At 39.4% G+C, this 12269-nt stretch overlaps 1 protein-coding gene across 3 annotated transcripts in view; it reads left to right on the forward strand.

The window, feature by feature from the left end:
• The window catches only part of LOC146860192 (sulfotransferase 1 family member D1-like), a 788090-nt gene that overhangs the window by 620433 nt on the left and 155388 nt on the right, over positions 1 to 12269 (forward strand). The gene's annotated exons all lie outside the window — the stretch shown is intronic.

The raw sequence follows: 12269 nt of genomic DNA on the forward strand, positions 1-12269 counted from the left end.
GGAAGGGGTAGTAAAGTGGCAGGATTCAAAATTGAACAGCTCTTTAGGGATAGATTCTTGGTCACCAGTATGATTTGCTCATCCCGGGTCAGGCAACTATTAGTAAGGTGCTGTGTCTTTGTTCTAGTTAACAAAACTTTGACATAATGAGGAACATTCACAGTCAAAGGATGAGCCATTATTATACTCTCACACCTTTTGATGCTGACACTTGTTGCCACCACTGCTTTAAGGCAGCCAGGAAGCACTGCAGTCACTGAATCTAACGTGGCCGAGAAAGAGGCAACTAGTCTTTGAGCTCACCCATGATTTTGTGTTAGCGCTGAAAGAGTGCAGCTCTTTCTTTCACTGCAGAAAAGCGGCAACGCTTTGTTCTAATAATGCATTCCTAGTGCAGGGGGCAACAGAGACTTTCTCTCAACTCTAGGAGTGTAGCCAAACAGTCATTGTCCCAAGGCATCGGATTGGACACACCCTTGAGGGTCAGCCTATGTAAAGGCTTGGCCAAAAGGAAAAATGTGGGTATCAGCTGATGACAGTAGCCCTGGGTTGTTGCAGATTCACTTGCATGATTGCCAAGATTCTCTCTTGTGACAACCTTCTCGCACCTTTCTCGATATGATGACCAAGACAAATGACTTTTCTCAAACAATTCCGCAACTTATTAGGGGATACCTTATGTCCATTTTCAGCTATGTGTTTGAGCAATGAAATAGTGTCATTTTGGCAGGCTTCCCACATATTTGATGCAACCAACAGGCTGTCAATATACTGGACTAAGATAGAGTTACAAGGTATGACAAGAGTCTCCAAATTATTTTTAAGAGTCTGGTTAAAGATGGAAGGGCTCTCTGTTTATCATTGTGGGACTCTGCGCTATGCCAAAACACGGTTCCCAAGCCAAAATGTAAACAGGAACTGACTGTCCCTCATCCAATGGAAGGAAAGAGCATCTGGCAGAAAACAATAACATTAAAGCACTCTGCCTCACATGGAATTTGAAACAATATTCGATTCGGTACCATGGGCCCACAAAGGATCACAACATTATTAAACTTTTGAAGGTCCTACACTATGCAGTATTTTCTGCTAGGCTTCTGTAAGCCCATAATGGGTGAGCTACAAGTATTTCCCAGGATTTCTTTTGGTATACCTTGTTGAATCATTGTCTTGATCACTGGAGTTATTCCAACAATCGTTTCCGAGGTCAAATTATACTGCGGTGTTCTGGGATATTCCTCATTCGGATTCATCGTTATACAGACAGGCTGAACATCTTTAATGAGACCAATGTCCTTTCCCGAAAAATCAAAAACGTCTGGTTTCACTGAAGTTCTAAGATCTAAAGGCAAGTCTTTTGTCATCATTATTGGAAACATTCCAATAATTAAATTCTGATTTGCCAAGTTCACAGAAATGTCCTCATCATGAGTTTGTAGCTCTATTCCTTTCAGGATACAATAGATGGTGCAATTCAGTTTGCACAGCAAATCGCATCCTAACAAACTCACAGGACTTTAATCACAATACATGAGTTGATGATTATCATCAAAACTCCCTATCTTTACAGGGACATCCTCAGTAACGAAATTCTTTATTTGTTAATTAGCAACTCCACCAACTTGGATAGTTCTTCCCAGAAGGTTAGGTTTGGGACTTCCATTGATGACAAAGTAGAATGGGTCACACCAGTATCAACCAAAAATGATACATCATAGCCATTTACCTCAGCCTTTATAAATAGGCCATTGTGGTCTACCTCCAAGACTGTAGCATGCATGCAATCTTCCTCCCCCTCAGGAAGACTAATCACTTCCCAAATTTTTACTTGTCTCAAACATGGGAAATTGTTGGTAAGGATTATAATTCTAGAAAGCATTCTGACTCATATTCAGGACCTGGCTCGAAGAAATGCCACAGCAGCTTGCTGTGGCATTGGAGGTTGGGGAACCTGCATCACTGGGGCTTGTGGCACATTTAAACTCTGAGATCTAGTTCTGGGTACATTTTGGTGTTGCATGGAATTACTGTTCTGAGATGGTACAAACCGTGGATTTTGACCCTGATTTGAGGCATTAAGACAACATTCTCGCTTTCAATGCCCCAACCGATTGCAGTAGTTGCATGCATTATTAGTCTTCTTCAATGTTGCTACATCAACTCTAGTACTCAGATCAATAGGGACACCCAGACCTCTACCTTGTGACTGAAATCCACCTCAATCCCCCCATTGCCGGAGCTCCCAGTTGATCAACTTCCTGAATTAAAGGGGCATTCCCTGCAAACAGTGGATCTTACATTCTTATCCAAGTAGGGTTCATTTTTACCAACATTAACTTACCCTTTAACTTCTTCTGTCTCATTTCAATCTCATCATTGCAGTATTTAGCATTCCACAAATTCTTATCCACTGATTTACTATGCCAACAAATCAAATGCTGTTGAACCATCACAGTAATCTGAGGCGTCAATCCTGCTACAAACTGGGGCATAAAATGTCCCATTTCCTTAGGCTCCAATGTTTCCATCCCAGTATACTGTTTGAATGCATTTAAAAATCTCTCAGAGTATGAATGAATCGCCTATTTTAGTTCTAGGGTCGTTTAATCAATCTTGTCCCAGTCAATATCTTGGGGTGGCACCTTTAACTTCAAGCACGTCATCACCTGATCATACTTCCTCATCACTATAGCTGAAGGACCATTAGTCACAGCCTTTCTTGTCAGCTCTCTCTCTGGTCTCACTATGGCTATTTTACATGCCGTCCACAACTCACTTGGGACCTCAGTTTCAAACGAGGTATTCAGATCAGTCCACAAAACCTTCCAAATTTTCACAACCAACTCAACTTGTTTGTACCATTCCACAGACTTCTCTCTTAATTTGGGAAATTTATTGGCAAATGACGCAAGATCTCTTCTACTCCAATAAACATATATGTAACTTCCGGAAGGTACCTCCCATAAAGGAAAGCTTGTAGCTCCCGTTCCTCCCCCCACTCAGGAGGAGGCGGCTCTCCCATCATTTTTTAGGGAGTTGTTCTTTTTGACCATTTAACTTCCCACTTCTTTAATTCTTTCCAAATTCGTATGCTGTGGATTAATTCCTGAATTTGCATATTGATTCCTGGTATTCTCATATGATCTATTTCCTGATCACTAAAAGCGAGTCAGTGGCTCCTCTGTAAAGCCTTTGTCAAAATCTCTCTCACATTTCTGAGCCAATTCAGGTACTTTATCATGGGCTAGTCTTACTTTCCTAGTAGCATCCTTACATATGAACAAAAGTTCACTCTGATGAGATGTTTCTATTCGATCCAATGCAAGACAACCACTTATCATTTCATCCAATTCCAAATTTAATTTTCCCACATCCACCAAGTTTTCTTTCAAAGTGGCCTGAAGAGTTCCCTGACTCACTTCCGTACTCCCACTCTCATTCGATCTAGCATTAAGGGCTTTCTAAAGTCTTACAATTCCTGGACATTAAGATCAGGATGTACCTTAGGAGCTTTAGATACAACCTTTTCTTCAGATGTACTGCTAGGCATATTTAAGTCAGTTTCCAGGTAAGTGAACCCAGATCTGGTTACCCCAGGAATCCTGAGAATTACTTTAAAGGTCCAAATCCAGTTTGACGCACAGCAAGGCCTGCACTTGCACCACAAGGAGAACCTGTGCTAATCGGAATTAAAGGATTGAATTTTCCTACTCTCTGACTGTTGTTCGAGTATAGATACATTTTGAATCCCGTTTCCACCGGAACAAGGTTTATATACAGAAATCACTGGTCAAATGGTAACAGGAACTGTAAGTGCATTTGGGACTGTACAGCCCGTGGTGGTCTCAGGAACGCAAGTCCTTGAATTTCCTTCTACCATGTTTTGGTTCACTGTAATGGTCCCCCTCATGCTCTGGTACTTCTGCCCAGGAGAAATTCCTATCATTCCAGGACTTGTAATTACTCACACACTAGGAAATGCAGTACTCCCACCTGCAATCTCTTCTCCTCCTCTCTCCATTCTAATGCCGTTATTCTGAGGAGGTCGCTCAGACATTAATACATCTAAAAAACTATCGCTATCTCTGTTTTCATCTTTCTATCTAGATTCTCTTGTTTTATCCTTCTTTCTCTTTAATATCACTTTTCTATCATGTGTGTTCTCCACCTTTTCTGCTCTGGGCCTCCATGCATCTGCATTAGTATGCATTGCCTGTTTCACTTGACCCTGATATCTCTCTTTTTCTCCTGCATGAGCCAAACGCTTTGAAGTGTTAAGCACTGTAAATTGTGTGGGTACAGGCTATGGATTCACCTCATATAGAATTCTCCTCAAATTTACAATAAATATCAGATTTAATGTACCAGAACGTAGAAACGTCAGTGCACCTCCTTTACACACAAATACATGTGTGTAACCCTACATTTATCGCCATATAATGACCTGCAGTGTCTTCGGGTGGTGCTTCTCCTCTACCTCTAAGAGGTAACTGGACATCTACTCTAAACAAATCTTGTACAACTTTAAAAGTTTCATTTTCTATCAAAATGTGTTCGTTTCAACACAAAAATCAATGTTTTCACAAAATCTCATTACAAATCATTAATCAATAACAGCACGGGTGATATAGACAGCCAATAACAGCACAAATTCACACCAGCTGACCTATCCCAGTACAACACACTGTTAAGACAATCTCACTCTTCACAGTAGCTCACCCTCCTTTCCAATTTTAACAAATGCAGTCTTTTCAGCAACACGCTCGCAACTAAATACAAAACAATAACAACAAATAACTATTGTCTGTTTTCCTAAAGAATCTACAGAAATCAGTCATGCAAAAGTAACACCATCACATGTTCAAATAAAAGCTCATCCTGTAGGAAATCACTCTGATCAGTGCAGCTTTCCTCTTTGCAAAAAGGTCGGCAACACTAATCATAGCTCACTTATACACAAAAGATAAACGTCCCTATCTCAATTGGACTGTCTAAGACATCTCACAACAACCTCCACAAAACCTCAGCAGATAATTACAATATAGTATCTTCTACACTTTTTAATATCAGTTTGGCCATGTCGGACCTGTTAACAACTTCTCTACAATAAGCCCCACACTCACACATCATCTAAAGCATAAGCACATTGTATCACTCAATCTCCACGAGACACATCACATTTGCCACAAACACAGTGAGCCAATCATAAGCCGTTAAGACACAGCCCTATTGATGCTCACCCCTACGCTGTTACAGCTCGCTCTCAAACCACTGGAACATCACCAACACCAATTCTCCAATTCAGAACATGGACGCTAGGGACTGTGATTGGATCTAGTTTAATTAAAAATAAAAAAATTCTAACCTCTCTATTCAGATACTAACCATCCCAGGTATGCTACCATCCAACAACGGCCTGGGCTGTTTCTTTAACTTCTACTCTGGTCAATAGACCTTTATATAGCCTGAGAGGAAAAGGGATTAACATCAATTTTAAATCTCAAAGTACAGTGTGATCATTAGGACAACGCAATAAGAGTGTGAGTCCGTAACTTGAATTTAAAAGGTTTATTGCAAACTGCAAGCCAGACTAATATAAATAATCTCAAAAAAATGCTTTAGAAGTACGAAATTATCACAGAAGACCAAAGTGTCTTACAATGTTGGTCCTCAACAACAAAGAGTATATAAGTATCTCAGTAGTGGTGATAGAAAATATAAAATGTACTAGATAACCGGACGAATAGTTCGATCCTTCTCCCCACACATGTAAAAAACTTGCATCTACTAAACCCCACCCTACCCTAAGGATAGGAGAAACCCTATTGAGTCAAGACAGCAAGAACAGTGTTAGCATCTCTGTTGAAGTTCTATAAGTAAGGAGTTGTGTATAGTATGAAGCCATACAATCAGAGATGTTGAGAGAGGTCGGTACCTCTCCAAGTCATAAGGGAATCTGAATAAACCCAAGGTGGGTTCACTAATTAAAATGCAAAAAGAACATTCAAGAAAACATGACCTCATACACATCATAATATGTTTTCCAATTCCCAGAAAAGAACTTGGTGCCTCAAACACAACTCTCATATTCCAGTTTCTGCTTCAAAAGCGTCATTGGGTTTGCCTGATTGTACCAATTGGTAACACTCCCTTTGTACTTTTTAAAAACCATTTACCTTGCCAGCTCTTCATCACCTCTCTATCTCTGAAATATAATGTGCTTTTCACTAACTAATGAATGCCTTTCGTCTGCACATGCAAAAGAGAAAAACATGCAGAAAAACAACTTTCACGTTAGTATTAAATGTCTCGACTGTGAGCTTAACGTCCAAAATTATGCTAACAACATTTCTCTTTAAAACATTTTAATTCTACAACTTTCATGTAATCCAATAAATAAAATCTTTAATTATGAATCAAGCTATATTGTACTGTACTCTTCTATGTGGCACAATAACTGATGTGAGTAATTTTAAACAAAAACGACAACTGGTCACAATTGTTAAAGAAATCATTAAACACACATAATTCACTCCCACTAATCTCTGGCGAATGCACTGCATTAAATGTATTTTAGCACACCACCTCACAATCTCAACCTATGGAAGATTAGTATCAGCAATCCAGATGTTTCTGAAAAGGAAAAGCGTTAACATATACACACATATATCTCAAAGCACACAATAGATGCACTTTCTATATCTTTGGTGTACCTTTTCTCATTACTATTATTTCATCACATGAGTACATAAAGCCAAATGTAAATATATATGTGGCTCTGCTAGATGTAAAGGATGGAGCCAAAATTATGTTACTCCAGAACAAAGCTGTGTGCCTTGTTTACCACATATTTATGCTGTCTACAGTGCATATATTGGTGCTCCATAATGAATACTCCAATAATAATGATTCGAACACAAACAGGAGTTACAAGTAGTGCAACTATACCACACTCCAGGTTTGTTTTTCACATTTAAATGTTGCCCTGGGGAGGTCAGAAAGAGACACAGTATCGAGTAATCGGATGTGCGGATTCCAACACTTCAAGTTATTTTCCTTCCTACCTCCTCAGTTACGAATCAGCTTGTGATACCAACCTGCAGACATATTGCTCCTTGAGGTATCGGTATCTCCCCAGGAATATTAGAAGACCTGAATACCTGGGCACTCCTAATGAGGCTCTAACTCTGTAACAGCAGACACCATAGCTCGGAAATGTACAGCAGTAGTTGCTTCTCTGTGTTGCTGTCTTCTGAATTTGATTCTGTTTTTCTATCCATTAAAGGTTTTGAAATCCCTTCTTGTCCGACTGAAGAAATGTACTTAATTGTTTGACACGTGACACTCATGACTGGTGGTGGGCAGTTTATGGCGCCATGCATTTTATACTTTACATTGACAAATTCAACTCCAGTAACATTACATAGAATTTGTTGGATTGATAATTGATATGATGGAAGTTTTCATCTTCAGTTCAGTTATATCTATAGTATAAATCTCAAATGGATGCTTAATCTTTCCCGGGCACCCTAAAACCTCTTTTTGGGTGTTATTTGTTGGTGTCCTGATTTAAATGTCATGAAAGCCGATTCACCAAAATGCCTGGGGTAGCGGAAGCGACCTCCAACACTTTTTAATGACATCACAGTAAGTGACATCATGCGACTTTTGACCTAAATCTCAATAAATGATGCCACCAGACATTTATCCTGATGAAATCATTATAATTGCATCACTGACGCCTAGTTTATATCTCAAACAGACCATGTATAGAAAGTTACAGGGAGATGTACAAAAAATAGATTAAAAAAACACAATAGTAGCCAGGCAGACTTGTACTAATTTATAGGGACTAAAAATTGCATATGAACTATGTTGTTGGCTCGATTTTCTCCTTTTTATTAATAATATTTGAAATCATCGCTTTTGAGGAACTATCGCACTTGCAGAGCACAGGAGTGACAGTTCTGTTCAGAAACATATTTTTTCACATATTCACAACAATGGACTCTTTCAACAGTTTTAAAAACAATTTGTATTTATTAAGGTGTTTACATTTATTTTGTATTATAAAGCTTTATTTGTATTATAAAGCATGTGCTTTCCACTTAAAGTGTAATCTTCCAGTGGGATCTGTACTGTTTATTGGTCTGTGCCTGGTTCTGCTTTTCCCACCCCAAAGGCCTGGGGTCACAAAACCAGTGCTAGGGGTCGCAAGACACAAGCCAAGCGGTGCAGTTGCGTCCCCAAAATGACTTCCATGTAGAATGGTTGTTTGCTTAACAAGCTACATAATATTCAAATGAAGTGGATAGTATGGTGTTTCTCGAGTTTGCATTTGTAACAAATGGAATTGAACGCGCACATATTTTCCTGATGATGGCTCGGATGTTAATCAAGTTAAGAAATTAAACATTGACATTTATTGGCTAATCAGAAACTTAGATGTCTTTTATATGCTTGTATCTATATTTAATTATGTATAATGTCTGATTATTTTTGTCACTTTGTGTTTTATACTTTTAATTGTTATTATGGTACAAGGTCATTTATGTGCTATTCTGTCCTTGCTGCAGTCTTCTTTTTTATTGAGATGTTTCTTTTGTGAGTGCAGTTATTGCCGCATTTATTTTATATTGCCTAATATCTCGATTTGTATTATTATCATTGTTTAAAGAAATACTGCTTTGTTTGTTGTATCTGTTTTTAGAAATTTGGATGCCTGGAACTCATGCATTAACTTAAAGAATTACCAAGTATTAGGATGGTAATGTCCACTGAATGGTATAAGGGTGTGTTCTCCTGCCTAAGTGCCTGACTGCAAGTATCTAGAATCCTGAAGTTTTGATTTTGGACCCTGGCATCACGTTAGTCTATTGTGTGCAGAGGGCTATATCTGTTCATGACTATGAGTGGGTTTTGAACCTGTCCTGTGACCTAGAAGGGTTCACCAAGCATGCCCTCAGTTGGTGAAAACAGGCTACTGCTCCTCTCAGTGGTGTAGTATGTAGAGCAGTGATGATAGCACAGCGTGCTTTAAGAGCTCATAATGTGACCAGACCTTTTTATCTGGATCACTAGACTGGAGGCCTCCATGCTCATGTATGTAAAGTTCTGCTTCTATGCTCCCCAGTCCTTTTTGCTAACAACATGCATGTTTTATGCGAATGAGCCACAGTAATGGAGGCCAGTTGTATTCATTTTGGGTGCCATTGGCCTGACTTTTCACAAAATGAAAGCAGGGACTCTGCTCCTAGACCGTAAATGTGTATTGCTGACATTCCTGAAGATTGGGGCAAGCCCTAGCTACTCAAGTGAGGAAAGAAGAGACAGGTTTCCTTTAGTTATTCTATTTGGCCTCTTAGTTAGTAAGAAGCAGCTTATCAGTAAGTATGAACACATCCATTTTTTTAGATGGTAGCTGTGAGGCATGGAGTTGTAGACTATTGTGAAAGGGGGTAAACCTTTAGGAGAGACCTGCCCTTTAGTCTTTACCTGATTACTCCTTTATTTAGTCTGCTAACACAGTCAGGCAGAGGAACCTCACACCTCTTTGTGTCTCTGTTGTGGGTGGTCCCGGTTGGAGATGGCCCTGTAAGAAGCCTCATGTTACACAAGGACTATATACGCAGATTAGCCTGGAAAGGACACACGTAAGGATAACTACCCTAAACCAGGTCTACAGTTTCATACTGTGGGGTCACATTCCACAATTACTAGTTGTGTATACAAATGTGAGACCCCACTCGTTCCAGTTCAAAGTCCTCGGAAGAGTATGGTCCTCAGAATATTCAGAGTGGTGCTGTCCAACTAGTGCTGGTATCTGCCTAACAGCTAATGTCCCGGAGGTGAGCGGACATCCCCTGTAGTCTGGATCTGTTTGAGAAGATGTGTACCTCTCCTGAAGCACCTATATGCTTGCGTACCAGCTGAAAGAAGGAGGAATCTGCTTACCTTGCAGGAGGGGAGATTGGCTAGGAAAGATGAAATACAACAGGTCCCTTGATAGCTATGGATGCCCAGAAGAGCAGACTCCTGAAGAGTAACTTGTGAGGACCCAGGATTCCAAAGACCTTCCAGACTCTCACAGTGATTCCAGGTGGAAACCGCAACTCTGCAGTTTGTCAAGTGATTGGCACATGTAGGGGTGAAAAAGCAGAAATTGTGTACTGCCAAATTAGTGATCAGCTCACGTGGGGCTTAAACCCCAGAACGTCAGAAAGCCCTATCAGGGTGTATGATGCAGAAATGGTGGCTAGGAATATAGGTGCACAAAACCTTGGTAAATGGAAAGTAAACAAAGTTAATCAGTTTTTTCAAGGTTAATGTCCAGATGTATTATGGTGCTCAGGATGAGGAAGAGCCACCTGATCTTCCTCGACTGGAAAGGGTTCCAAATGACATTAGGAAAATTCTCAGAGCACTTCATCAGGGCTCGTTCTATGCATGTTTGACTGTTTAGTTGATCACCTTTTTCTATGTATATTCAGCTGATTTGGTGGAAGGGTATAGTCAAGTAAAAGGTAAATACCAATGCACAGTGTTATCTTGAGTGCCCCATTTACTTGTGAGGAGACTGAGTCAAATATGTTGAATTTTCATAAAATCTGATGGACAGCTGTCCTGAAATTGCTGAATTTGGATATACTCTTATTGGGTTTGGTGATGGGTAGCAAAGTGTTTTTTAAGTTTTAGTCTACACACAAATTTGGAAACATCTTTATTAACTAGTTCAAAATTCAAATTTGCATATGGAAAAAAACCTAGACCTTTTTTTAGCACTTTATTAATCTATTGTGTCAATACTTTGTCAGTTGAATTTACAACATTCACATGCATTTTCATATTATTTGTGTCAGGGATCTCTATTTCTTTCTGATCCTGGACCATCTAGTCTTTCTGTTTGTCCCGGGCATACATTTACCTTCCAAAAAAACGGTAATTACCCAAGTCTGCAGTGCTTTACCCTGGGTGTGAGGTGCTTTATCTATCACTGGAGGTACACTAGCTAGCTGTCTCTGTTTGGATCTCCGCATTTCCTGTTATTTTTTTATGTATTAGATAATCAAACCTGCTTGAAAATGTGAATACCCTACCCTCCACGTAATTATGTTAATCTCTTTTTTAATTTTCTTGCTATTCACATTTTTATCTCCTCTTGGTGTTTCTTTAACACCTCCTTTAGTATCTCAAAATTCTTATGTGGGATCAGGTAGATTCATCTATTTAATTTCCTTTTCAACATCCTTAAGCTCGTTTTGCACTTTAGTAACTTTGATCTCAGCATTAATGATCAATATCTCTATTAGATTAATTGAGATATTGATCAATTCTTTCTCTCATCTTAGTAAGAGATCTTCTTCAAGGTAATCATATGTAGGAATGATTTGGCCTGTAATCCCCTCAGGATTCTGTTGAGTTTTATATATTGCTATTGGGGTGTATGTTCAAGACCACTGCGCACCGTTGTGGGTCCAATGCCAGTACCCCATGGCCTGAGACACTCTCCATCAGTCCAGTTGGGACCACGCCAAACCAGGACTGCGGTCTCCCTGCTCCCACACATGGCCCAAGGTGGAGGAGGCCTGAGGACTGCCTTTAGTGTGCTACCACTCATTGTAGAGTGCATGCCTGTTCATGGTACTTGGTGGGGCAAGCAAGCCCGTACCAAAGTGAAAATTGCCTGTGAGCCAGTAAGATCTACTGCACATACTGTTGGGGGTGACTTAAATCTGAATCATGCAATTCTTGTTTTTTACTTAGAAATAGAATGGGGGAGTGGTGCAGAAATCTTTTTTTTTAAGAAACAGAGTGACCTGGAGGATGAGGGTATGCAAATTTTTTCCTTCGCATGGAAAATGTACATATTAAAAAATTACACCTTAAACCTTTGAAAAATGACATTGTGAAATCAACTTTAATACTTAAACCCTGTAATATTGACTAATGCTTATTTAACATTTTCATTAGAAATTTTCAACCAGTTCATTTCAATCTCATGAATTTGTCACTGTTAAGTATGAGTCGAGTAAAGCTTTAGATTTCTATCTAGTGTTTGCAACAAAAGACAATTCTGATGAGAATCATTTATGTAGAAATCATACAGATTCCCACATGGGCTGAAGACATAGATTGCATTACTCTCCTTAAGTATGTAGGTACCAAAGAATCTCATGTATCTACAGCTATAGTTTAAAGTAATATAGAGGAGATCTGTTCCCTACAGAGACCAGCAGCGAATATAACATTGAGATTAGAATTGAGAGATT

Source organism: Triturus cristatus, chromosome 3_1, assembly GCF_964204655.1.
Source record: "Triturus cristatus chromosome 3_1, aTriCri1.1, whole genome shotgun sequence".
Taxonomy (NCBI): domain Eukaryota; kingdom Metazoa; phylum Chordata; class Amphibia; order Caudata; family Salamandridae; genus Triturus; species Triturus cristatus.